The sequence below is a fragment of the Choloepus didactylus genome, chromosome 7 (genome assembly GCF_015220235.1).
Source record: "Choloepus didactylus isolate mChoDid1 chromosome 7, mChoDid1.pri, whole genome shotgun sequence".
In the NCBI taxonomy this organism is placed as follows: Eukaryota; Metazoa; Chordata; class Mammalia; order Pilosa; family Megalonychidae; genus Choloepus; species Choloepus didactylus.
In genome coordinates, this window is record NC_051313.1 from 49,902,541 (window position 1) to 49,929,203 (window position 26,663).

The window sequence follows — 26,663 nt, forward strand, 5'->3', positions numbered from 1 at the left end:
CAGGAAGTGTTCCTCATGGAGTCACATTGATTTTTGCCTGCATTAGATGCTCTTCCAGGTGCTTAAAAAATTGATCTATTCCAGGTGAGCAGAAAATCTATCATTTTCTAGTTTGTCCTTTTTTGTTTGCTTGTTTTGCCTGTTCCTAAGTATATATTCTGAAAGCATAGGTAGAAAATAATCTAATTTTCCTTAAAATGTGCATATATTTTTTTCTCATGTGACTTAACCCATAGGTAGTTATCCATTAATAGAAGATATCATCCCAAACACGCTCCCTGGCTTTGAATAACTCAGTAGTAATATAAATACATGACAACTCAAATCAAATGGCTATTGATGACATTCTCATGTTAAAAAAGGGCATAGTTACTAATGTAACATTGTTGATATCACTGAAGTTTCATCTTATGTGGAGATATTAATGTTTCATAGTTTAGTTAAATTTCTGCTTGGATTGGGAGGTCATTTATACTTTTACAGTTATTATACACTAATATGACTATTTAAAAAGTCCCAAAAGGCTCATGTTCTTCCCAAACAGCTATTTGTTAGTAGGGTCTAAAAACTGCTGACTTGTAAATGCTTTGAACTAATGCATAATACTTGAAATAGTATAAGTTATTATCTTTTATACACATTTGCCGACAGAAAGAAATATATTTTAAAGGAAGATGCTACTGCTTCTTCTAGATTATGTGCATCAAACATTATCTTCTTGTATGGTGACCATTATTTAAATAGTTTGTTGATGATATGGGAGCATTTATAGAGATTATGTGCTTGTGAAATGCAAAGAACTCTGAGTTGCTGGTGATAGTTATACAAACATGGATATAATAAGAATAAGCATGAGACATATATATATATATATATATATATATATATATATATATATACACAATTTGTTTTAAGATAGTTATTTTCTGATTTCAACAACAATTTCTAAGCCTTGTTCACAGCATTTGAAAATCTCTTATGATTGTTTTATCTGCCAAGCATCCCTCCTCATTTTCATCCCATTCTTTTGGTAAGATTATCTTTTCCTTTCAGCAACTCCTAACCCACTCCATCTTCAAGATACCACTCTCAACCAGTATTCTTACAGCTGTTGATGCTGGTGGGGCTGTAGTCACAGTACCCTCACTCTCCTCTGTCACCCACCTTTTCACCTGCTCCCTACTCTGGCCACAGGAGTGTGATGAGTTAATTTAAATCCATCAAATTGAGACAGTAGGGTTCTGAGACTGAGTCATCAACTGATAGTCCACAAATTCTGCTGTGGACATTCAGGGCTGCCAAGGTAACCATCTTGCCCCCTGCTTGATGTTGATTTTTTATTCAATTCTGGAAACTATGGATAGCCTCCCAAGGAATCCCTTTTTCTTGCTGATGTTAGTCAGATCATTGCCTCTTGCCAGTGTCAAAATCTTCATGGAATCCTTACTCAAGAAAAGTTCCCAGGGGCAGTTCAATATAATTATATTTTATTTTAGACTCATCAAAACTTGAAATTGGAAAGAACTTAAAGACATGGTCATCCAGTCACCCATTCACTGACACTCTCCATCACATAATCACATAACCACTTCTTGAATACACTCACTGATGGTGAACTCACTACAGAAGACAGTTTCATTTTTAGATGATTCTAGTTGTTAGAGAGACCTAGCATTTAGCTTAAAGTCTGCCTTCTCATAAATTTTCATCTTTACAATTTTCAATGAACATTATGTTCTTTGCCATTTCCTACAAAGATCTAAACTTAATTTGACACTTACACTATCAACCAGTCTTCTTACTTGCTCCAATATAAACTGTCAGAGTAGACTCAAAACCCTATAAGATGGAACTGCAGTAAAAAGTACATGGTTCACCAACCACAACTTTGACCATAGAAAAATAGCCATGCTTGAATAAATAATAAAAAAAAGCAGGTGAAAAAAATGCCAAAGTGCTGACCTTCTGTGACAAGGTGCCAAGAAAATTAATATTTCTAGGCAAGTAGACCAGATTCAAAGGCCAAATATCAATGGATACACACTCATCTTCCAATCTTTAATACAATTCAGTGAATGTTACAGTTGACAAGAACTTTAGAGATCATGCAGCCAAAATCCAATCATTTTATTGTAAGAAAACTGAGGCTTGAGCATGGAAATAACTTCTATTCCCTTAGTAACATTGCTGAAACTTTTTGAAAAATCAGAGCTCTAAGGTAGAATGTCTAGTGTTTTAAGATGTAAGAAAAACCTACAGCTAAAAAAGTATTATTTTTCTTATATAGATGTGACTTAGAACTTTGAGACTCGGGCTTCTTTATGACTCAGCCATCTAGAACACAAAGAATGAGTCAAAAAATTTAATATATTTGGGAGACAACATAATAGCATAGAAAATAAGAGGATGCCAACCAGAAATCCATGTGAAGAAATGGAGTTTGTGATTTATTACTACACTTTCTAACTAGATGACTTTGTTTCAAAGACTCAAAAATTAATTTTGAAACTTACAGTAATTAATCCAAGATGATAAATTATAGTGATTTCAAATTTTCTGTCAGAAAATTGTTTGTAATCACTGATAATTTGTTTAAATAAAAGCCTTCAAGTATTCAGACTATTTACTTTCTTTCATTTCTATGATAATTTTATTAGTGTTATGGAGTTTGGGGTTAAGTTTTCAACATTTTATATTTATTGTATATGCCAATCAGAGATGCCTTTTCTTTATAGACTCCACTATTTTACCAAATATTTACATGTTTTAGCTATATATGGTTGCTTCAATCTGGTATGTTATGATGTTTGCAAAAAATGTAAATAAAGCCTTGAGTTTAGATTTACAATCTAGAACAGAAGTGAATTGCCCTTCAGAAGTTCTTATTTTATATTACAAGTGTCTGGTTAATCATTATCCAACTGATGGTATGAAGTGACAGTTCAATTTCTTCACCTCTAAGTGATGATTATTTGTTGATTAAATCAATAATTTTTTATTGGCTTATTAGATGAACCCTGAAACTTTAAGTTCTTGTTTTCCTATGGGATAGATTTCACAGTATAATAGTCACCCCACATATTCTCAGGTGACCCATCCAGTATTCTTAAACACATGAAATTTGGCTGGGATTAGAAGTTTCTGGTCTGCAGAAATAAACTTCACAAAACAATCATTAAAGCATGTGCATTTTAATTATAAGAAAAGTCTCAGACCTTTACTCAGAGCCAGATTGTTCTTGTTTTATAGACACTTCTAATTTATTCATGTAGATGAGAAATAGTAATTAAATGAATAACATGAAGAATGAGCACTGACACTAGTGAATTTACAGTTGACAGGAAGAATGTACTACAGCAGACTGAGGCCATTTAGTAAATGCAAACAGGGCTACATAAACAAAAGTTATGAAGGCATCTCTGGGCCATGGCAAAATGCAATTGAGAGCCTTAATTATCAGCCTGACTGTCAAGAGAAAGTTTAAATGTGTTTAATGTACTGTATAGATGAAAGATAGATAAGCATATACTACCTTTCATAAACCTTTATATTATGAGTGATTATAACTTTAAAAAATTATGGATGATTAATATGGCAATTTTAATTATATGCAAAATTAGGTTGCAGAGAGCATATTTCCTAGTTTGTCAAATAATATGCAGCAACACAAATAAGAACACACATCAGTGCAATTTTTAGGAACTGCACATTAGTCTGAAATTTATTTGTATACCTGGGAGTCCAGGTACCACCACTAAGTTTTGGATTAATTGATTCCACATCTTGAATAATCTAATTGTGTATCAGAGCATCCTGAGATAGTGCTTGTCCTGCAAATACAAGCCACCAGTATATTTACAATAATAAAACCAAATTTATGCTGTAAGAAAAAGATTCTAAGTTATGATGAGTTATTACCAGGAGTCTTCTTGGTTTCAAATGTTGTCGTTGTGCATACTTTCTTGTTTCCATGGTAATAAGTAGTTCCCTTTATTGAGTTTCTAATGCAGTCAGTCTAAGCCTGAATATTTCATCTCAATTATATTTCAGAATCCTTTATGCAAACAATACTGTGCAGATGGTTTTAGGAAAATCTTAGTGTGACAGCCATGTGCTAAGAGATAGCTGATCACGGTAAGGTATTCCCCTTAGTATTGCTGAACTGTTTTGTTCAGTGGCAGTCACATATGTGAAACAGTGTACCTGAAAATAGGAGGCTTAGGTTCCTCTCCAGCTGCGCCACTGATGATTTGTGGAGGTCACTTAATGACATGATGCTAGGCATGTTTATTCAATTAAATAGCAAACCAGAGATACTACCGATAGCTCTTCTAAGTCTACAGAACAATATGAAATCCTCTAAGGCCATTCTGCTTTGCCAAGAATGTCACCCTCTCTCTATGTCACAGAGGTCCATCTGGCCGCGAATAATTTTGTTGCTTTCTGCCTTTGTTCTTTCCCTGACATCTTGTCTCCCTGATTTGCTTAAACACATACACAGCCACTTTCATTTTGGGACATAAAACAATTGATTAAAATGCTGATTACTTTCCTTCTACTGGCACTTGAGGAAATAGTAATGGTCCTGCTTTGCCTGGAACCAATATTCACTAAGCAAAATAAAATTATCTCCATTGATTTGTCAACAAAATGGAAATAAAATATATTACAAGTTACTTTTTAGCCCTAATTGAAAGCAAAGTTTGTATTTAATATGAACCACAAATAACAAGGAGATAGAGAGTAAAAGTGCTCCATGGGATCAGTTACAGAAGTACTTTAACTCTTCTGACCCACTTGGGTATTTAGCTTAGAGTTATGTCAGAATAATATACTAAGTATAATCCCAGAGCCTTAAATGATCTTGCACGCCTCACGGTATCTTAATCCATTACCATGACATGCCAACAGGATGCCACTCAGCCATAGAGATTTTTTCAATCATTTTTTTTTGGTCCCTTATTCTGAAAGCAAAAGTTACAAGAACAATATTCACGGATCATGTTGAGCTCATTTGGATTGTAATACTATTGATTTTATTAAAACTAGAATACATTTGGTCTTTTAACTAAGAACTACTGCCATAGGAAGAATCTAGCTGAATGTGTACAAACATCTTTTCACCAAAGGAAAATTTTGATATTTGAAATTATACTCCGTGCATAGTCTAAAAGAGGTTGGTAAATATTAATCTAAAAATATTAAAGGTAATTCTGCAGCCAGAAGTAAAATCATGCTATTTTTTTAAAAAAACATGAAATAAATCAGAATGAACCAATTAAAAAGAAAAAAAAAGCAATTAGAATCAAAAGAATGCTATTCTTTTAAGTGCCTTTTCTAAGTCTCATTAATATTTGTATATTATTCCCCACCTCACCCCCCACCATGAATTCTACATGTAGAAAAAACTGAATGTACAGATTTCCTTCAGATAACATCTAACATATGTGATGAATTAGAAAAAGAAGGACATGCTAGAATGAAAAGGACATATGCCTGTTATGCCAATGATAATTCCTGAAAATCGAATATGTTTTTTTTTTCTGGCTTAATAGCATTCTATCTAAGGCATTGCAGAAAGCAGGTCATCTCTGATGCACATGAATAGAGAATGTTGGAGCAACATACATCATTCCTGAACACTTTTCATTATCAAAAATAGTGGGGGGTTTAAAAGCAAGTTCAGGAGAAACAACCTCTTTACAGTTTCAAAATGTCAATGAAACAAACAGGAAATTGAATTAATACTAAGTAATTAGTATAATAATTATCCTAGGTGACCATGAAATTATAGGTTGCCCCTCAAGATTTTCTATCTGCCACCATGAAAACAGGAAGAATTAAATCCATGAATGTAACGAGACAGAAAAATGCATTAAAACATGCTAGCAGGCTGCATACTTTAACTCTGGAGCATTGCTAGCTAATTGGTTTGATGTTTTGCTTAAACACTAAAGTGTATGTGACCAAAACATTTGCACAATACTTCATTTAGGTGCTTAGTGTCAGTAAAAGCAGCATTTTGCAGCAATGAGAAATTCTGTCTTCATGAAATATGTCAGCGTAATGAAAGAAAAAAGGAAAAATCACAGCAAGTGAATTGTTCAACATAACTCATCCATATCATATATAATTATAATACAATTGCTTTTTAAATAAAAAAAAGAACTCAACAATTGTAAAGTGTGGCCCTGTCTACTTAGTTTGCACAATAGAATTAATTCATTGGAGGAAGGATGTGAGCAAATACATTGTGAACTGAAATAAGAGTATTGGTAATTATTTGATCACCACTTTAATTAAAAAAAAAAATGATCAGCAGTTGTTCTTCCCCTGTAAAGCCATATTGTAGTTTGGTTTTCTGGCCCTTATTTTCTTTACATTAGAAACAAAAAAAAGTTATACAATATGGACAGGCAAAGAATTATGCCTTAAATCAAAAAGGGTATTTTCATTTTCATGTGGTACAACCAGGCAGTTTTATTCTGTGAGCTGACAAGAACGATATTGCTACCATACTGATGTAATCTCAGTTTAAGCCCAGTATTTCATGAATGTTTCTCATTTCTAGCCAAGATTTAGAGATATCAACAGTAAACACATCATGCCTTTATGGAGGTTTTCGTTCCCCTCTGACACACCATTTTAGTGATACATTTTGTTACATTAATAGAATTCTGTTGTGTGTTTTTTATAAGACTGAAGCAGTACCTAGTTATTTTCAGAGAAATCATACTTTTTACTACTTGTAGAAAATGTAGGGTATTATGCCACAAAATGAAACTACTTTGCTTTTAGTCATAAGCAGTATGTTAATGATGTAGCTCAGAGCCCAGCAAAATAATATCAAACTAATCTGCAATCTGCCCAGAAAAAAAAAACGAAATGTCAGCCAATTCTACCAAATGGCAAATGGTTTTGCTGTTGAAGTACATGGCTTATAAATCTGCTGGTTTCGAGTAAGGAAAAAAAAATAAAGAAAATTCGAAAACCTTGGAAAAAAAAGCACTAAAATGGCAATCTTTTATTTTTCCTCAGAGATAAATACTAAGATTTTGTTGATGATGTTTTAATTGACAAGTTGTTTTGTTTCATTCATCAGTGCAGTTAGAATGATTTAGTAGCTCAAAGCTAGAAGTTAACATCTTTCAGGGTTTGTAGAATAATACGCTACAAAGGAATTATATACAAAGAGAGACTGTTTTCCTCAAACATTGTTAAAAATAGCCCATATGACTAAAACCAGTAAACAGAATAGTGTACATAAAGTCATTTATCTGTGTCAATGTTCATAAGAGTGTACACATATCGCAGTGGGAGTGTATCTTACTTAAAAGTAAGACTACCATAAATAACATATTCCCTTTACTATGGTTTAGATTACATTGGCTGACTTCGAAACCACTCATAACTGAATTAGCATGCAGGTTTAATATTAGGAGGGGGTAAGAAAACAAAGTACTGTATTCAGAAACAGCATAGCTTAAAAATGATTTTGTTTTTCAAATATCTAAACAGAGAAAACTGGCTGAAGCACAGCATTTAGTAGTGCTGTTTAACACAGGTGTCTAGACAAACAATATCAAATATTATGGCAGGTAGTCATAGTAGGAGACACAAAGTTGTGAAGGTAACAACACAGATTATCTTCCTAACACTAGAAATACTAAGGTGTGTAAATTATATTTTAAAAAATTAAAATTTTATTTACATCATAGTTTCTGCTTTGATTAGTTTAACACCGTCATCTTTTTCAACAATCATTAAAAATGTTTGCATTATCTTGGGCTGCATAGTGTTTTTGTAAGAATTGATTCTTGAAGACATATACTATTTTCTCTTAATGTTAATAAGAAGATAAGAAAGGAAAGAAGATCCATAATACTAAAGACCAGAACTTCATAACAAGGAAAGGACAAATGCAAAATAAATACAGAAATGTTCTAAAACAATGATAAGTTACTCCCAAAGGGCAGCCACAAATGGATAGTCATGGATTGTGATTAACTATGATGGCAGATGTTTAACTTCCTTCATTATGAAAATAAGTGGTTCAACAGCTGTCATGTAGTAAAATCGCTGAACTCTCGAAGCTAGGCACACACTCAAAACCAAAGCACAATTCAAATAGTTTCTGCAGTGCCCTAGCATCACTTTCAGTATGCAAGGTGAGATGGCCTCGTGTGGCATCTCAGCTATTTAAAGAGACCATTTAAAATCCTCAAATAGGATTGCCTTCTCTGAACAGTCAGTTCACAATTTTGTGGACTAAATAACTATAACACTATTTTTTCCTACTCCCAGACTTAGCTCACGATCCTTCTCTAGCCTCCCCAGCTAGTGGATCTTCAATTTCTGGCTATTTTTCATCTGATATCTTTCATATCAATCCTTATTTTTGTTCCTGCTGATACATTAATGCTTACACTGTTATGCTTGGATACTTGTATTAGCTTCTTAATTATACTTCGAGATTTTCTCACCTCTTGTGACCAGGTAAACTTAATCCAACCAAAGCATCACTTCCAAAATGGTATTCATTCTTAAGGAAAAGAAAGAGCTCCTCTTTGCAAATCGGATATGCCACGCATACCATGGCATTCAAAACCCTCTACTAATCTGGCTTCAAATTTTGCAATGTGGTTACAGATTACCATCTGTAATCTGATTATATCTGTAAATGTGCTAAAAGATAAGGATAAATGGAAGAACTATGCTGACAGTTTCATGGAAAAGTTTGAAATAAGCTGGTCCAAATTATTCATCTCCTCTTAAATATTAGTTCCCTCAACTTATTTACCTTTAACATCTCTTCTCTGCCCCCTCTGCATCTTCCTTTCTTTTCCTTCCTTCTTTCCAACAGTTCTATATAAATAAATTGAATGATCCTATGTGCAAAGCACTAGAGGTACAAAAATGGATGACAAAGTCTTCTCCCTCTTCACCTTCTTCTTTGTCTCCCCTCTTCCTCATACAGAAATACATCCTTAAAACTCAAGTCTGCCTTTTTGCATTGTTACTTTTCCAACTGAAAATACTCTCCCATTTAGGTCTTCTCATCTGAAAATTACTTGGGACTCTGATATGACTTTGACTTTCCATCTTATCTGTTTTCTTCTGCTGCTTCTTCCTTCCTCCTCTTCTTCTTTTCCTCCCTTTTTCCTCCTTCTCCTCCTTAACCACATTCACTGTATCTGATTCCCCATATACTTACTCCTTAAATTTCTCAAATCTTTACCTATCTTCACTTCCCTCCTACAAATGTTATGTTAAGATCACAAATAAGCACCTAATTTCAAAAACGAAAGATCTTTTGTCAGTTATCAGCATCCTTCTATGCAGAAGTTAATAGAAATTTATTAGATGTTTACTATCTGTCAGGCACTGTAGCTGGTGCAGGACTAGAAGATGACTAAGTTAGTCTCTCTAGTCTCTTAGAATTCACAGTATAAACCCCTGTTACTATAGGCATATAACTATATATGATACCATAATAATGTATCATGATATGTTTATGATATACTATAATGTATGATAGAAACTATTCATGACATAAGGTACATTCAGGGAATAAGAGTAGTGATCAAATCTACCAGTCGATGTAAGAGCATGCTTCTTATATGAGAAGATAACTGAGCTGGTTCTTAGAACAGGAATTCTTCAGAGTAGAAAAAAAAAAGAGCATTCCATTAAAAGGATCAACAAGGTATGAAACAGTATGAAGTGTTTGAGGAAATGTGGTTAGGTCAATATGGTTGGAGCAGTAACTAAAATAGCAAAGCTGGCCAAGCCATGGAATGTGAACCATAACCTGAAAAATTGAGAGCCATTGCAGTGTTTTTAAAGAGAGAATTAAAGACAGTATTTTTGTTTTATAAAGATCATTTTGCTCCCTACTGGAGGGGGCATAGGTAAAACTGGATCTAAGGGAGAAAATTTGGTATGTTATTGCAATGTTCCAGGTAAGCAATTATAAGAACTTAAATCAACAGGTAGCAGCATGGAGAATGGGAGGGAGAAAGGAACATATTTAAGAGAAGCTTTGAAGGTGTAATTGATTTAAAAAAAAAAAAGAAGAATGAGTATGAGAAGTCAATTCCCAGATTTCTGGTTCACTGAATGTTGATGTCATTAATCAAGAAAAGATTAGGGAAGTTGTGCTGGCTTGAATCTGTTATGTAAAGGGAAGATTTTGGAAGAACTGTAAGAAGCTTGACAGAAAAAGCCTAGATTTTTCTAATCTAAAATTAATCTAAAAAGATAGTTGCTTTGAAGAGACTGTTGGTAAAAATATGAACTCTAAAAATACTTCTGATGAGACCTTAAACAGAAATGATGAACTTTGCAAACTGGAAGAAAGGCGATCCTTGTTTTAAAGTGGCAGAGAATTTGGCAGAGAATTTGGCAAAACTGAGTCCTCGTGTTGGATAGAGGGCAGAATTTGAAAATGATGAGTTGGGATACTTAGCTAAAATGAATTCCAAATTAAATATGGAAAGTGCAGCCTGGTTTCTCCTTGCAGCTCATAGTAAAATGCGAGAGGAAAGAGATAAGCTGATAAATGAACTCTTGGGTACAAAGAAACCAGGAATTGATGGTCTATAAAATTCTGAGCTTCCAGAAAGTGGGAACCCAAAGACTGATGCCCCATGTGAGGATTTAACCAAACATGTAAGAACCAGGCAGCCATTTCAGTACAAGCCATGATTGGAGATGGAGTTATCCAGAAAGGATTTGTAGAAAGTCCTCTTCTCTGATGGTAGGAATCCCTGTGTGCTGCATATAAAGCTGACAAGTTTTTTGTGGGATCTATATAAACAGAACCACTGCCAGTATGGACTAATTGGGACAACAAAGGGACAGATTGAAAGAAAAATTACTTCAAAGGCAGAACCATGGAAACCAAGGTCTGGAGCTAAGAAATCTCAGGCCGAGAGGGGACCCACCATGCACATGGGGACCACCCCCACTATTCTGGAGGGGTTGAGCATGTGCACCAGAGATGGGTCCAGTGTTGCCCCAATGCTTGAGGAGGGTGGGGCTGAGAACAAGGAGGTCTCCCAATACTTAGATATGTTGAAGCAATTCCCTGGCATTTGGAAGAGAATAAGGCTGCCATGCAAGCCCTTGGAAAGGGTGGTTTGCCACTCTCTCAAACCCTGAGGATAAAAAGTTTTCTGTAGATGACTTTCAGACTTTACAGTCTAATGGAGTTTTCCCTGCAGGTTTTAGGAACAGTTTTTGTCCCATGACTCCTGTTTTCCTTCCAATTTTTCCCTATGGCAATAGGAACGCTTATCCTATGACTGTCCCTCCTTTGTATATTGGAAGCAGATAACTCATTCTAAGTTTCACAGTCCACAGCTGAGGGGGAATTTTGCCTGAGGACAAACCACACATGTAACTGATTTTGATAAGACTTTGTACCTAATATTGTTAGCTGAAATGATTTAAAGCTTTTGTGATATTGTGACGGAATCAATGTATTTGGCATTTGGAAAGAACATGTCTTTTTAGGGGTCCAGAGGATGGTGTATGCTGATTTGAATCTAGTATGTATCCCAGAAAAGCCATGTTCTTTTAATCCAATTTTGTGGGAGAAGACTTACTGTGGGTAGGCTCTTTGGATTAGGTTGTTTCCATAGAGATGTGACCTCACCCATTCAAAGTGGGTCTTAATTACCTTGCTAGTGTCCTTTATGGGAGGATAAAAGGCAGAAACATTTTGGAGAGAGCTTACAGAAGCTAAAATATGTAATCAGAGTTTGCCCCTGGGGGAAGCTAAGAGAGATGCTAAGACAGAAGCCAATAGGCATTTTGGAGAAAGCCAAGGTAAACTAAAGCTAGAACCAGGAGAGGACCAGCAGACTTCAACCATGTGCCTTTCCATGTGACCAAGGAGCCCCAGATGCCATTAGCCTTTCCTCAAAGAAGGTATTTTATTCTTGATGCCTTTCTGGGGACATCTTCATGGCCTTAGAACTGTAAATTTGTGAACTAATAAACCCATATTGCAAAAGCCAATTTCAGGTATATTGCATTTCTGGCAGCTTCAGCAAACTGAAACAGAGGGAAAGTAAGTTTCATGTAGAGAGGCATGATGCACTCAATATTGGAACCATTGATTTTTAAGGGATTATCAAGAATGCAGTTTGTTTTATGTTTTATCTAGAATATAGAAAAGAGAGTTGGAAGACCCCAGTACATGGGTAATATACCTATATACCTATACCTGTGGGTTAATGAGTTCGATTTAAGAGATGGAATCTCTTTTGTTATTATATATTCTCTCTTTAAGATTTTCACTCTTGTGTCTTCTGTCACACCTATGAAGACTCACAAATCTGTATTTTCCTTGTTACCTTTCTTTATTGATTCATGTGAACAATTTTATATACCTACAGTACTGGCACTGTACTATCTATATATTTAAAAAAAGAATAGAACATGGCCCCCTTCTTTCCAGAAGTATATATATATCTGAAGAAACAGATAACATGCATAAATGAAATGCAATTTAGTAAATGCTATATTGTTAGAACTATGCATAATTATATGAGACCAAAGAGGAGTGACTAATTTTGACTAAAGAGGAAAATGGGGCTTGACAGAGGTCTTGACCCACATTTCTAGTGGTTTATAAGATATCCCGATCAGCTATCCTATGGCACTTCAAATTTCATGGATCCAAAACCAACTTAACCTTATTTGCACAGCTTTTGACAAGTCACTTACCTTCCCTTTCATTTCCATACATACAGTGAGAAACGAGGAATAAACTTTAGCTTCCAGGTCTGACATTTCTCTGAACTTTTCTCACAAACCTGTAGCTCCTTTGTAATGGCCCTATTTAGGTAAATGGCATGAGTTTTAGTCAGTGGCTCCTCCCTCTTTCTTGTCTTCTTTATCCAAAACTTTGAGTGCCCCTCCCCATTCATCAATCAGAAAAAGTCAAACTTGTATTCTTCAGTGTTTTCCAGCATCTGCCAACAATTAGTTTTCCAGTTTTATCGCATCCATCTTTTCATCATCTACCTTCTTGTCATCCAATTTCTGCTTGTACCAAACTAGATTAATTTCATGAATCCACAAACATAACTATAATTTCCTTGTGATTGTTATGCCCTTCACTAATTTACCACTAACAGCTAAAATGCTTTCCATAATGATTTTTGACATAGTTTTTAAATACTTTCTCTTTTGTAAAATTAATTCAAACTCACTGTAAATAGTTCAAACAGAATAGAAAAATAAAAATAGATGTAACTCCCCTAAAATTCTTGCTGAATTTTTTTGAACATCTTTTCAGACAACTCTAGATATCAAATTTGTATACAATTTTATTCAAATAGATAATACTATACATGCTGTTGTGTCACTTCCTTTTATTTTTACTCAACAACACATTGCGGGCATCCTTCCATGTAAATAAATTCAGATTTATTACTTTAATTATTATATATTTATCACTTTAATTATTACATATTTCATTGTAGATAGCATTTATATTCAGCTAGTATGTACCAGTTAAGGACCCAGGCTGACATCTGTCCATTCTCAGAAGTCAGTCATCTATTCTAAATTGTCAGTGTACAAGTTGTACTGGCTATGAAACACTTGTTATAGCACTCTAATTTTAGACATCTATCATTATTTAGCTAGCCAGTCTTCTCTTGATGGACAACCAAAAGGCAATAATTTTATCAAGTTTTAATTAAAAATAAATTGTATTTATCCTTAACACACTGTGTAATGCAATTTTCTCTATAAACAATTTTCAAAATTTCCAGTCCAAAATGATCTTCCTAAATCTGAATTCCCATAGGACTTTGCTCCAGTCCTCTGCTTTTATCACTTCCAACCTTGAATGCTAATTATTTTAGGCTCCTTTCCCTAATAGAATATAAGCTCCTTTAGGACAACAAGCCTTTTTATAGACTCCACAGCAGCTGTATCAATGCCTTGATATCATAAACATTCAAAACTTGCTTGTTGAATAAACAGTTGAATTAATGAATATCAAAAATAGACCAACAGAGAACACCATATCACAAAGGGCAATTTTGGAATTCAGCATGTTGAAATTATTTATAAATGCTGAAATAAATTATGTAACTTATCCTAAATTATCTAATAAGTAAATTAGCAACTATCAATGACTTTAGAAAGAAAAGGGAGAAAAATCTATCAAATAGCAATTTCTCATAAAGCAATTAGAAAAGCAATTAATGAGTAGAGAACCTTGGAGACTATAATGGAATTATTGGGAGGGAAAGCATTTGTTTAGCCATAATTTCTCTAAATGCCAAGCAAAATTCTACAAAGTTAATTTGCTGATGGTGCTCTGTCATGAGGAAGTTAAAATACAGAAAGAACCAGATAAATTGAGTTGTTTGAGGTTTGCCATTGTCAGTATACACAAAAGAATGCTGAAATCTATAGAGAAATAAGGTAAAAGAATAATAATGCAAGTTCAATTTCTGCAGGCATGGGGCTCCTAGGATCTCCTGCTTTTTTGTTGATGAGAAAGAAATCCAGCTTAACAGTCCATCTGGACAATTAATCAGGCAGAGTGAAAGGCATGGATTTTGCCTTTAGAGAGAAGCTGTTCACAGACTAAGCCATAGCGTCACTTAACTTCACTGTTTATCAAATTAACCTTTCTCTGTGCCAGTTACAGTAATACACAGAGTCCTTTCCTCCTTTTTTTCTAAATTTCATAACCAAAAGAATGCCATAAATTTGTAGCTCCACCGCGTAGAATTGATAGGGAATGGAGACACAGATAAAATGAGTTGTGGTTTCTGGGTAGAGATGGTTTGGTATTTTCTTATGTAACCTCAAATCAACCTTTCAACCAGCCCTCATAGTCCTCATAGGCATTACCTCCGCCCAGCCCACTGACAGCAATAGCAGAGTGGCCTGGGTCCTGAACTGAGGGGCTGGAACCTTGGAGGTGAGCCCATGCCTGCAGGCATCAGCAGAGCCCTGGAGTTCTCGGAATGAAATTGTAATGAGCCAAAGGAAGATGCCTCTATGAACCTGAGATCCAGCAAGAGGTAGCCCTGGGCGACGTTCTCATAAAGGAAACTCTCTGAAATAATGAAGCAAGACCGGATTGTGAGAATATGTTTTCTGAGAGTCAAGCAGAGAGATTTCAGTAAGAAATAATTTCACCATATGTGTGATGTCTATGTGGTCCTGATTGAATACTAGGACCCTCACTCAGGCCAGCCTGCCCCACAGTGAACCCTCAGTCAGCAACACTTTGAGAACCACAGAAAATGGGTCTACTGAAGTCCTCACAGGGATGCTTGTTATGCTATTGTTTGAAGAGAGGTAAGCTTTGGCCTGGGGACCTCAGAAAATATAATAGAGGTCAAGATTTCTTTATCTGAAATTTCAAAATCTAAAGTATTCTTTTAATTTTTTTTTTTTTTTTTTTGGTAATTTGTTCAGTAGCAAAACCTAACCTGAACTTACCTGAGACTATTTATGGATTTCATTTATTCCATTTACTGTAAATATTCTATAAACTTGGCTGCAGAAAGAGTAATGTTTTTCTTTATGAGTTGCGGCCCAGTCCCTATGGTTGAGGTATAACTTCTAGAATCTAAAATATTCTTAATTCTAAAGTCTATCTGGCCCCAGAGAGTTCATCTGAAGGACTGTGGGCCTGCAATGGTGGTAGATAATATTTGCTAAGCGCTGACTGCCAGCCACTGTCTGATCACTCTATATGAATTAGCTCATTTAATTCTTATAGCAAGAATTCTAGGATTATGCATATTTTACAGTTGAAGCAACTGAGGTAAAGGTAGGTTCATTACTTTGCCAAAGTTACACAGCATAGTTAGTCACAGAGCTGGGATATAAACTCAGCAGGCTGATGCAACAGTCACAGACCTAACAGTCTGTGCTGCCACTCCATGATTTGTTGGAAGACACTTTGAATGTATCTGCTCCTTGGAAGCATTAAGTATTTAGAGGACTCCGTGATAAAGCCTTTCTCCACAAGGAAGGAGTAAACACATAACTATCCACCAGTCATTCCCTGCCAGAATATTCTTATTATTTTCCAGAGAATGTTACTGGACTGTGCCTCTAAAGTGTGAGATGTCATGCCCTTAAATGAATTCTTTAAAATGGCCACTGAGGGTGTCTACTCCTCATGAGACCCAAGGGACACTGGAAATACCTCTGTGCACAGCTTGACATTATCCACAAAAGGATGGAAACAAATAGGTAATGCCAGCTTTCGTCAAAAATCACAAAGTCAAGTGGTTGAGGTGCTCTAAGAAAATATGTCTTCTGTTAACTGAAAGTTGACAGATATTTTAGTTCCAAAATTGTTATCACCATAATATATCTGCCCTGATAAGGACTCTCTCAGATCATCCTCTTCTGCTGAGCTTTAGGGGTTACTTAAGAAAATACCATATTGTACTGAGACTTCCTTTTTTTTGGTCCCTGAAGGAAGTAAAGCCTATTGCCTTCAGGTCTAAAATTGGCTGATGGAGTTTGATACAGCAGTTTTAATTTAGGTGTCAGTACTGTGTATTTTAAGTGTGTGACATGTTCATAGTTAATTTTTTCTGAAAGGACTGGCAGATTGTTTTTTGCCTAGGGACTCCCAGACTCCGAATGCCCAAAAACCCTTGGTGTGATCAGATGCCTGGTGGCTTTGGTCTGTCCACTCTTTAAAAGAGTAGAGGCCACTCTCCGCCGGACCCAACAGAAGGAGAACCTGAAAGCTTTCACTCTGGGATAGCCTGAGCCTATGGGTCACAGGTCAAGTCTGTGACACTGGTGTGCACCTATGGAACCTGCTAAGAGAAGTGCTGCCTCCTCTGAACCCCAACAAAGAGTTCAGCTTTCTAGACTGCCCATGGGCTGAGGGGATCACTCCACTTACCCTCTGTGCCATCAGCTTATAGTAAAACCTGTATGCATGGATGAGAATCTTCAAACCCTACCTCTCCCTTTGACTAGTGATCAAACCCTTTCTTGCCCTTTAGGAGCCAGTAGGAGCTGCAGGCAGCTCTAAGCTCTGAGGCTATGGCCCTTATAAAAAGACTCACCTGTCTAGAGGAACAAGAACCTTCTCTAGCTACACATCTGGAACTAGAAAGTTAATACTAAAAAATACATCAGCTGTTACCAATCTGCCATATTTGAGGTGAGGGAATGTAATAACACAACTACATTCATGTTTTCCCATTCCGATAAGTATCTCAGAAAACAAGTTAAAACACATTGATGTATGCTTATTTCCTTTCTAGGGAAGCATTTCAGAATAAGCAATTATGTATGGTTTTATATCCCTACCTTACAATTAGAAAGTCTAGCCTAATTCTCCCATTCAATTTTCTATTTTTTTAAAATCCTGCCAATAACTGTCAGTTTTTTAAATTGTCCTACGTAATTACTAAATCATGACTTTTGTTATAAGGGAAGAAACAGAAACAAATCGTTACCCTATTAGGAATATTAATAATGGTCGCAGTGATGAAGGCTCTCTTTTCTGGACTGAAGCCAACTGTGGTGGTAGATGATACTGCAAAGGGAGCCATAAATGTGGCCCTGTAGTGAGATGGGCCAGAAGAGGTAGAAGTGGATTTGCTGCTCTGGATACCCATCTAGGGAATTACTTCAACTCTGCTGCTTTTCCAGACATCATCATTCCAGCTTCTTTTTCTGGTTTATGCACCCTAACTCCATGATGTCAACCCATCTTGCTGTATTTCATTCCATTTTTATTTCTTACTTTATCACACTTTATACAGCACTGGTGGTGTTTGCTTTCCTTCCTTTTTATTCACCTCATTATATGGTCCTTAACACAGCTCTGGTACTCAGAGGAGGAAAATGGGAAACTACGAGCCTGGCTGATATGCAAACTCGATAAGCCTCCCTCATATAACAGAATTGACAGCATGTAATTATAAACACATGCTATTTTCATAAAGTTGCTCACTCAGGTCATGTTTATAATTCACAGAGCACTTCTTATTGTTTTTATAAAATGGGTGCTGGGAAACAGATGAGTTTGACTCATCCAAAAGGGTAAAGAAATTAAGACTGGAGTGTGAAAGTATATGAATGACTGCAACAGCTTGCTCTTCTCTAAAATTCAGGATTTGGTCCATTAAAGTATCAGATGTTTATAAAGTTTGGGGGGAGGGATTTTTAACTAAACTGCTACATGTTTCTACAGCAGATGTTTTTTTTCTCTTATTTGTACTGTTTCCTACATATCTGATAGTAAAACTGGATCTCCTAAAAGGTTAACAGATTCTAATTCATTGTCATTCCTAGGAATTTACACATCACCATAATTAGCAGAACATCACAACCCCAGAATCAATAACTTATTTCGTTGTCTTAATCCCTAGAGCTGATCCTAAACAATAGTCTCCAGAACAAATATTCATCCTGCTGATAAAGTAGATCAACCCTAAACAAAAATTATGATTTCTGTATAATTGAATATGTCAGAAACAGAAAGTAAATGACAGAATGGAAATTGATTAAATTGTCTTCTTCTGGGATTAAAGTTAACATGCAGGCATAGTCTTTAAATAGCCTACCTTCTCATCTGCTTTTTTGTCAAGCCCTATCACTTCACTTTTTAAAAGCATCAAATCATTCCTTTGGCATCATGTGAACAAAAATATATTCAGACTGGTGGGCTGAATCTTTTATACTGCCTTCAAGAGCTTGCATCTCTAAAGCTTCTTATTAATTTAGAGAAGAATCAATTTGTAAAATATTATAGCATGGAGTGATCAAATGTTAGCCAATTAGCAGTCTCTTCCTGTCTACTATTTGGGGATTATATTATATGGACCTTGGGCTTTTCCTAAGTATTTCATTTATTAAATTCCACATTCTTAGATTTAAAGAAGAAGAGAGAGAGATGAACACAATGCACCAGCCATACTTCTATTGCATAAAATTGAGTAGTATCTTATTTTTCTAATATGAACTCCCTTAGAGAGAAAGTTATGTATCTGTTACATACAAGAAAAAGCATTGACTATATTTCTACTGAATTAAGACAGATTTGGTTATGCTATAGTAACAAACTCAAAAGTCTCAGTGGTTTTAAACAACAGATGCTTATTTCTTGCTCATGCTGTCGACATGGGTTGATGGAAAGGGTTCCAATTCACATAGGCAAGGACCTAGGCTGATGGAGGCTCTCCCATTTTGTGGCACTATCTCAACCTAAAGCTTTAAATTTCCTGAATACATAGGCAGGAAGAGTGGAAAAATCAAGCACCGCCTCTTCAGTAATTTGGCCCAGAAAAAAATAAACATCACTTCCAATTATAGTCCATCTACCTGAATTAGTCACATGGCCTTATTTAACATTAAAAGGGTTAGGAAACATTGTCTTCCATTTTTTTATATTATGGTGAAAAGAACTAGGAATATTGGCAAATACTACCTATGTCTATCACAACTACTTAATCAATATGCGTTCAATAGAGGGCTTTGAATTTTCCCCATGGCTTGTATGCTGGTTTGAATCTACTAAGGGCCTCAGAAAAGACCATGTTCTTTTAATCCAACCTTGTGAGGGCAGAGCTACTGTGGGTGGGACATTCTGATTAGGTTGTTTCCATGGAGGTGTGACCCCACCCATTCAAGGTGAGTCTTAATCACCTTGCTGAAGTGCTCTATGAGAAGATAAATGCAGAGACATTTTGGAGAGAGCTCAGAGAAACTAAGATATGTAATCTAGGGCCTTCTCCCCTTCTCAACATGTCTAAGCATTTAATGCCCAGATTCAAATGGTACTTTATCCATAAAATCTTCCCTTACACTCATAGCTTGAAGTTGTTGTTGATAGTTAATCCAGAAATCATCACAGCTCTTATCCCTTAAGCTACTGCCTCCTGCAGCAGTCATCAGTAAGACTGTCCATCTTATCCTGAATAGATGTTAACTCTTTGAAGACTTGGATCATTTCTCACTCACTTGTTTTTAGACAATTGATCATCAAGCTGTTAAAATAGTCAATTTAAGCATCTGCAGTGGTTAACGTCAACTTTTACCCCTGGGTCAATACTGGTGGAGGTCATCTGTTTAACATTCTCAGAGGAACTGTGCAAGTCAATGAGTGGCTTTGGATTCTCATCTGGAAATGATCCCAGATCTTTGTAACGCCCACACAAGGAGTTTTTCTCATAGGATCTCAAGAGTCTTGGTAGGCATCAGAACCGGTCCTTTCACTTTGAGTTTCTTTTTCTTTCTACTTCTAAACAAGTTAGCAAACACCTTTTCCAGAGATACACCTTGCAGCTGGTTAAAGTGATTCTAATATGGCAAATCACTACCTTTGGTTCCACACGGGCATCTTTCCCGTGTCCCCAAAAGCACTGGCTGCCACGCACATGGCTTCCTGACAGACTTGTTCCTTGGCGAGAGAGTACTGTGGTGTAAGGAGCAGGGAACAGGAGAGTGGCAACAGCAGCAACTGCTTTTTCCTCAGAGTCATTCACCTTTGAATCCCCTAATCCCACCTTTCCTCCAGCAAATTCCTATAATAAGTGCTTTGTTAATTGGGAGGGTGGGGAGTTGGCAGAAATATCTTATGGAAAAATTGTTTCTGGTTGCCAAGATTTGGTTACCTCCTACTTGCACTGAGAGAGTCATTCCCTAAGATGGATTTCCTCAAATTAGTGTTAGGAACATAATATACACTTAATAAATACTTGATTCATCCATTAAGAAAGAATTTGCCAGTTGCATACTATGAACACATCATACATGAAATATAATTATAAAAATGTGCTATCATCAACTGAAATAAAACAGAGCTCCTTTAATTTCTTATCTTCTTTCTGTAAAGCACAATCATAAGACCCAGGAAAAAGAAGGGGGCTGGAGCTATTCTACCCCAATGTATCAGCACAACTTATTTCAGATAACTCTGATTTACTATTAAGAAAATGGAACAAAATATTATCCCCTGTACAATAATTACTTTAATACAAAAGTACTTTATTTCACCTTTTAAAATAAAACAGTTCTATTCTATTCTATTTCTGATTAATACATTATTAATTTTACCAAATTTTTTAACCTTGGACAAAAGAAGTATAACACCTTCAGTCATTATGGACAATAGATTTTGTGTTGCCATTTACCCTCTAAGCTTTGGAATAGAAACATAGTAAATAACTAAAAGATGACAAATGCATGAAGATGCTTTAAATGGCTAATTCCTGCTTTTAATGGTTCCATAAAATAAAATAATAGTTCTGGAACATAAATATAATCTTAAGTGTTGATTTGTTAATGAAGTTAATGATTTGTCTCAATATTTAATTTATAATAAATCCAAGTAAACTGGCCTAGTATTTAAAGTACAATTCATAGTCTATTAAAACTGGATGAGGTTTACTCAACAGGATAATTTTCTTTCCCCAACCAGAACAGACACAGCAGTTCTACTTACTAGATATTAAAATTGGGATTTAGCTTCAAAACAGTAATTTTTAAAACTTTCCTTTCTTTAGAGAAACTAATTATAGAAAATGGTTACAAACATTTGAATCTAGAAGTACTATTTTTCTGGAAAACCTGTGTATAATTACATGAGCAATTAAAAATTAGCTTGGCCAAATATTACAATTTTGCTTCTTGTATTTGATAAACCATCTTTCCTTTTAATTAGGGGGATTTTTTACTGGGAAACTGAACTTTTTATGTACATATTACCATATATACTAATAATATGTGTGAATCAGTATTTTTGAAAAATTTAAATATAAGTGAATATATTTTCCATGAACACACACAAAACAAACAAAACTGAGTGTTTCTTTAAACCCTAAGCCATTGCACTGCCTCATAGCACTGTAATAAGGTCAGTCCTCATTGCATAGTCTTGTACATAGTGAGTATTTAAGAGAGTATATTGTACTCTACTAAGTCTGTGATCACTTGTTTGTTATTTGCATTTTTTAAATTCTTAATCAAATTGTTTACTATCACATGTACTTTTCTCTGACAGGAGTTGCAAACAAAATGCCAAACGAAATTGGATAAAAGATAAAACAATAAGTCCCTGACCCATTTACTGCATTCAATGAGACTTGAGAGTATTGGAAGCTTAAAACCACCAGTGCTTCGATTATGCTTTATTCCCTATGTACATTTTTCTTCCTATTCTCAGTTTGCTATTCAATACCTATAATATATACATATAATAGCTATATATTAATAGCTATTCTATCCTCTGTACTAGTATTTTCAGTGATTACTGAGTCCAATCAAACACCTCATATATTTATTTGATGCATGAAAGAACAAATACTAAAGAAGATGCTTAATATTTGAGAAAAAAATTTGCCTTGCATAATAGCAGTTAACCATGAAAATTCAGAAAAAGTTTTTAAAAATATTGATACTTCCTTAGAATTTTGTGGAATGATAAAATATTTCTCTTCCAAACATAATAATGCAGAAAATAATTTCTTTAAGAATTCCTATTAGTTAACAACATGTACTTTAGTATTCTGCACATGATACTCATTATTAATAGTTTATTAATAACAATGGACTAAAAATTTTAAAAAGTCAGGATAATTTTAGAATCCCCTTAGGTTCTCTGAGGCAATCTATGTCTTCTATTCAAGGTCTTAAGATAGATATACTTCTCATATATTCTGCTGTGGAGAGTGCATACATTATCTTGCCTTAAAACCAAACTTCAGTCTCAGATCTGGCTGATTGTACTGAAAGAAAAAATAGCCAAGTCATCAAAACTGTTCTGTATGTATCCTACCAGTGTTAGAAATCATAATATTCCTTAAGCAACTTGACTGCTGCCACTTTGTACCAAAAGTTTAGAATTTATATAAATAATTTGACACTTCTTATACATAAGTACTATTGCAATTCAAGAACCAGTAGTGGTTAATAACCTTTCCTATTTTTATTTCTCATCAATAACAGTCAAAATAATGTGGGTTTCAATGTGATTATAAATAAATCCCACTTTCCTTCAAGAAAAAGACTTATAAGGTATTTTGTACTCTGGTTCTTAAGACTATACATTTATACCAATATAACAGAGCAGTTAAAATGCAGATTCTGAAGTGGGATTGTTCTGGCATCAACATTTAATAAAAATTTGGCCCAAGGATGATTACTCCACCTCTCAATTTCTTTATAATGCTTAATCTATCTATCATCATCTATCAGTATCTATATGTATGTACCCCAGAAAATCATGTCCTTAAATTTAACCCACTCTTGTAGGTGTGAACCCATTGTAAGTCAGATATTTTGATGAGGTTACTTCAGTTCAGGTATGGCCCACCTTAATCAGGATGGGTCTTAATTCTATTACTGGAGTAGAATTTCTGAATGAAATTCAGAAAGGAGAAAGCCACAGAGGGAGCACCCAGAAGCAGAAGGTCAACAGAGACCGGAATCCAGAAGAGAAGGGAGAGGCTAGGAGAGGCTGCCATGTGCATTGCCATGTGACAGAGGAGCCCAGGGCCAAGGATACCTGACAGTCAGCCCCAGAATGCCAGTTCTTCAGAGAGAAGGCATCACCTTGATGACTTGAGTTGGACTTTTTCCTAGCCTCAAAACTATGAGCTAATAAATCCCCTCTGTTTAAGCCAACCCATTGCATGATATTTGCTTACATAGCAAGGAAAGTGAAACAACATATCATGGGACTATTTTGTAGACTAATAAGAAAATATAATAAAGTTTTTAGTACTCTGCCTGGTAAACAGTAGCACCACCAGAAAAAAAAAAAATAGTCTATAGTCAAATCCAAAATGTGCCAACTTCTCATTTTGGGCTTGGAATTTGGAGCATCAATTGCAGAATGAAGTTTCTTCTCCTACAAAAATATTGCCCATTCACTAAAAACCGATTTAAGTCCCACCTGCTCCATGAATCTTTTCATCCTTTCCATCCTGCACAAATATGTCTCTGTTCAGCACATATTGTATATGCTGGTATATTCCAAGGTCTATCAGAGAAATATTGCCGAGGATATTTGAATGGCATGCTGAAGAGATTATTCTTAGTTCAGAGGCAAAAAATAGCTATAGAAAACATTTGAACTCAGGTAAATGCTAAGAAGTGTGATTCCTAAACCAAAAGGCATATTTTACATGCACTGCCAAACTCCCATCTTGAAAACTTGGAACAATCACCACTGTCCCCAATAATGTATTTTTAACTGTAATACTGCTTTTTAATCAACATTTAGTCATATAAATAAGCTTTCCCATCCTTTAAGGGAACACTGTTTGATTAATGAGATTCTAAATTAAGGAACATTTTCAAAAGTGGGCTTCTGTATTATGTCTTCAGGACATGGTCAAATTAGCCTAGAAAATAATGGGTCAAACAATTTTTACAGGGTTCTTTATTGCAGGCCCTCTCAGACCCTTTAATATGCTAGAGTGCACTGTAAATCTCTAAGAGACAAATATATTGGGTTGCATTTCCCAAACACATTTGGCCATAGAATCCTTTTCCCACAGCATTTCAAGGAAATAATGTTTCATAGAATATTTTGGGAAATGCTCCTCTGTACCTCTAATTTCAACACTTTATATCAGCTAGCATTGCTATCTGTTTTGTGTGGAGAATTTATTGCCTCTTCAATATGATGGAAGCCACTTCCCTAGTCTTACAATCTCTGTGTTCTGCATAACAACTAGCACAACATATTCTGCAGAAAAGGAAAGGTATGCAATAAATCTTTGCTGATTAGGTGACAGATTACATGTTCAACAAAAGAAAATTGTATGTGCTAGAATTTCAAACAATGTACAGAAAGTACTGCACATAAATAAGTAGGACCCAAAGCCATTTTCATCTGTTGAACTAATGGAAGAACTTTTTGTTTTTATCACACACAGAAGTGTTATTAAATGCTGCAGTATATGATCAGTGACTGTTTTCTTTCCAACTACAATTAAACAAACACTTGCAACATCACTTTTTTTAAATTTTATTGCCAACACATTTGTCTTAACAAAACACACTCCAATAAACACTACATCTTACAATCCTAATAGCTCAAAACACTTGGGGTTTCAAAACATTCATAATGGCTTTTTTAGGGAAAAATAAAAATATTTATTTTTCATGCAAAATAATAACTTTAATTTGGAAAGGATGCAGCTTTAAATATCCACATAATTGTATGGTGGACATAACAGGCACCAGGGAGTCAATCCCTAACCATGAGAACTGTAAAAGGAAAACAGTTAATATGTGCTATGACTATTAAGACCAACATTTACTCCCTCCCTGAAAATATCTTTCAAAACATCTGTAGCCTATTAATAAGACTCTTTATTAGGTAGCCAAATATTGCTCAAGGAACAGAAAGTCACTGAAAAAAAAAATGACTGTTGACATATAATACTTCAGAGGAAGCTAATAAATATTACTCAGTATTTGCTTACAAGGCAACACATTTTCAGAAATTAAAGCAGATGATTAAAAGTCACAAATTTATTTGCCCATTTGCCTGCTACCTGACTAAAGCACATCATTATAACTTTTGAAAACACAATATATTTACAGAGATCTTTTTCAAAATGCTTGTATTTTTATACAAGATTAAAAGATATTTAATATTTTAGTAAAAAATTTTAAAATAGTTAAATCAGCTCAAATTTTCTTTAAATGTTCTACAACTGTAAGATAAACATACAATTTACTGATCATCTACTTTGAGGACTCCATTACATACACTATCATTTAATTATCTTAACATGTAACCTTCTTCTCAAATGTGAAAACCAAGATTTAGAGAAAGTAAGGAATTCTAATGAAGTCTCATAGGTGGTGACAAATTTGGGTTTCAAGCTCAGAGTCTGTCTGATTTTAAGCCTGTTCTCCTTCATTTACACCATTCTGACTTTTCTCTATATTTTGAAATCCTTCCACAAAGTTTCCCATTTTATACTATAATATGTCTTATAAAATATACAGATTTGTTAAATGAAAGGTAGACATGTCAATGATAAGTACCTTAATTTAATTTATTAAATGAGTTAGGGGCATAGAACAGGAACTATATTACAAAAAAGGCAATTAACCATTGCTTGTATAGTGATCTGAAAATTTGTCCTGTTTGCCCCATAAAAGAACTCTAGTCTGGAATACAAGACTACATACTGTCAATTACCAAAGTTAAAACATGGACTGTTTTTCTGTAAAGATGTACTGATGAATATATATATTTCACACTGGGTTGAAGGAGGCCAACTTGTTTAACAGATGAGGAAATTCAGTTTTTATATACTTGCCTTTTGCTGGGAATCCAGCCAAATTTTTAACTGAATAAAAGAAGTCTATATTTTACAATAGCCATATGTATGTAAATGAACAGTATAAAATATATAGACACTTTACTTTCAGGTTATTTAAACTACAAGGGACCATTGTCCTTTTGCAAGGACTGAGAATTTTAAGATGTATTCAAAATTATATATGTCATTTCAGAATTTCAGAGTTTCTATGAATTTATACAAAAGAGCTGCATTACTTTATTCTCAACAAACACTAAAAAAGCTTTGTAATCATCACTTTACACATTTCTGTAGTGCATATCTTTGTTGGAAGCACAATTTACCATCAAGATCTTGTTCCATTGAAATAGA

At 34.9% G+C, this 26,663-nt stretch overlaps 1 protein-coding gene and 1 pseudogene across 4 annotated transcripts in view; both read right to left on the reverse strand.

The window, feature by feature from the left end:
• The window catches only part of GRIK2 (glutamate ionotropic receptor kainate type subunit 2), a 774,206-nt gene that overhangs the window by 618,141 nt on the left and 129,402 nt on the right, over positions 1-26,663 (reverse strand). The window lies entirely within an intron of this gene.
• Positions 20,016-20,506, reverse strand: LOC119539595 (annotated as a pseudogene).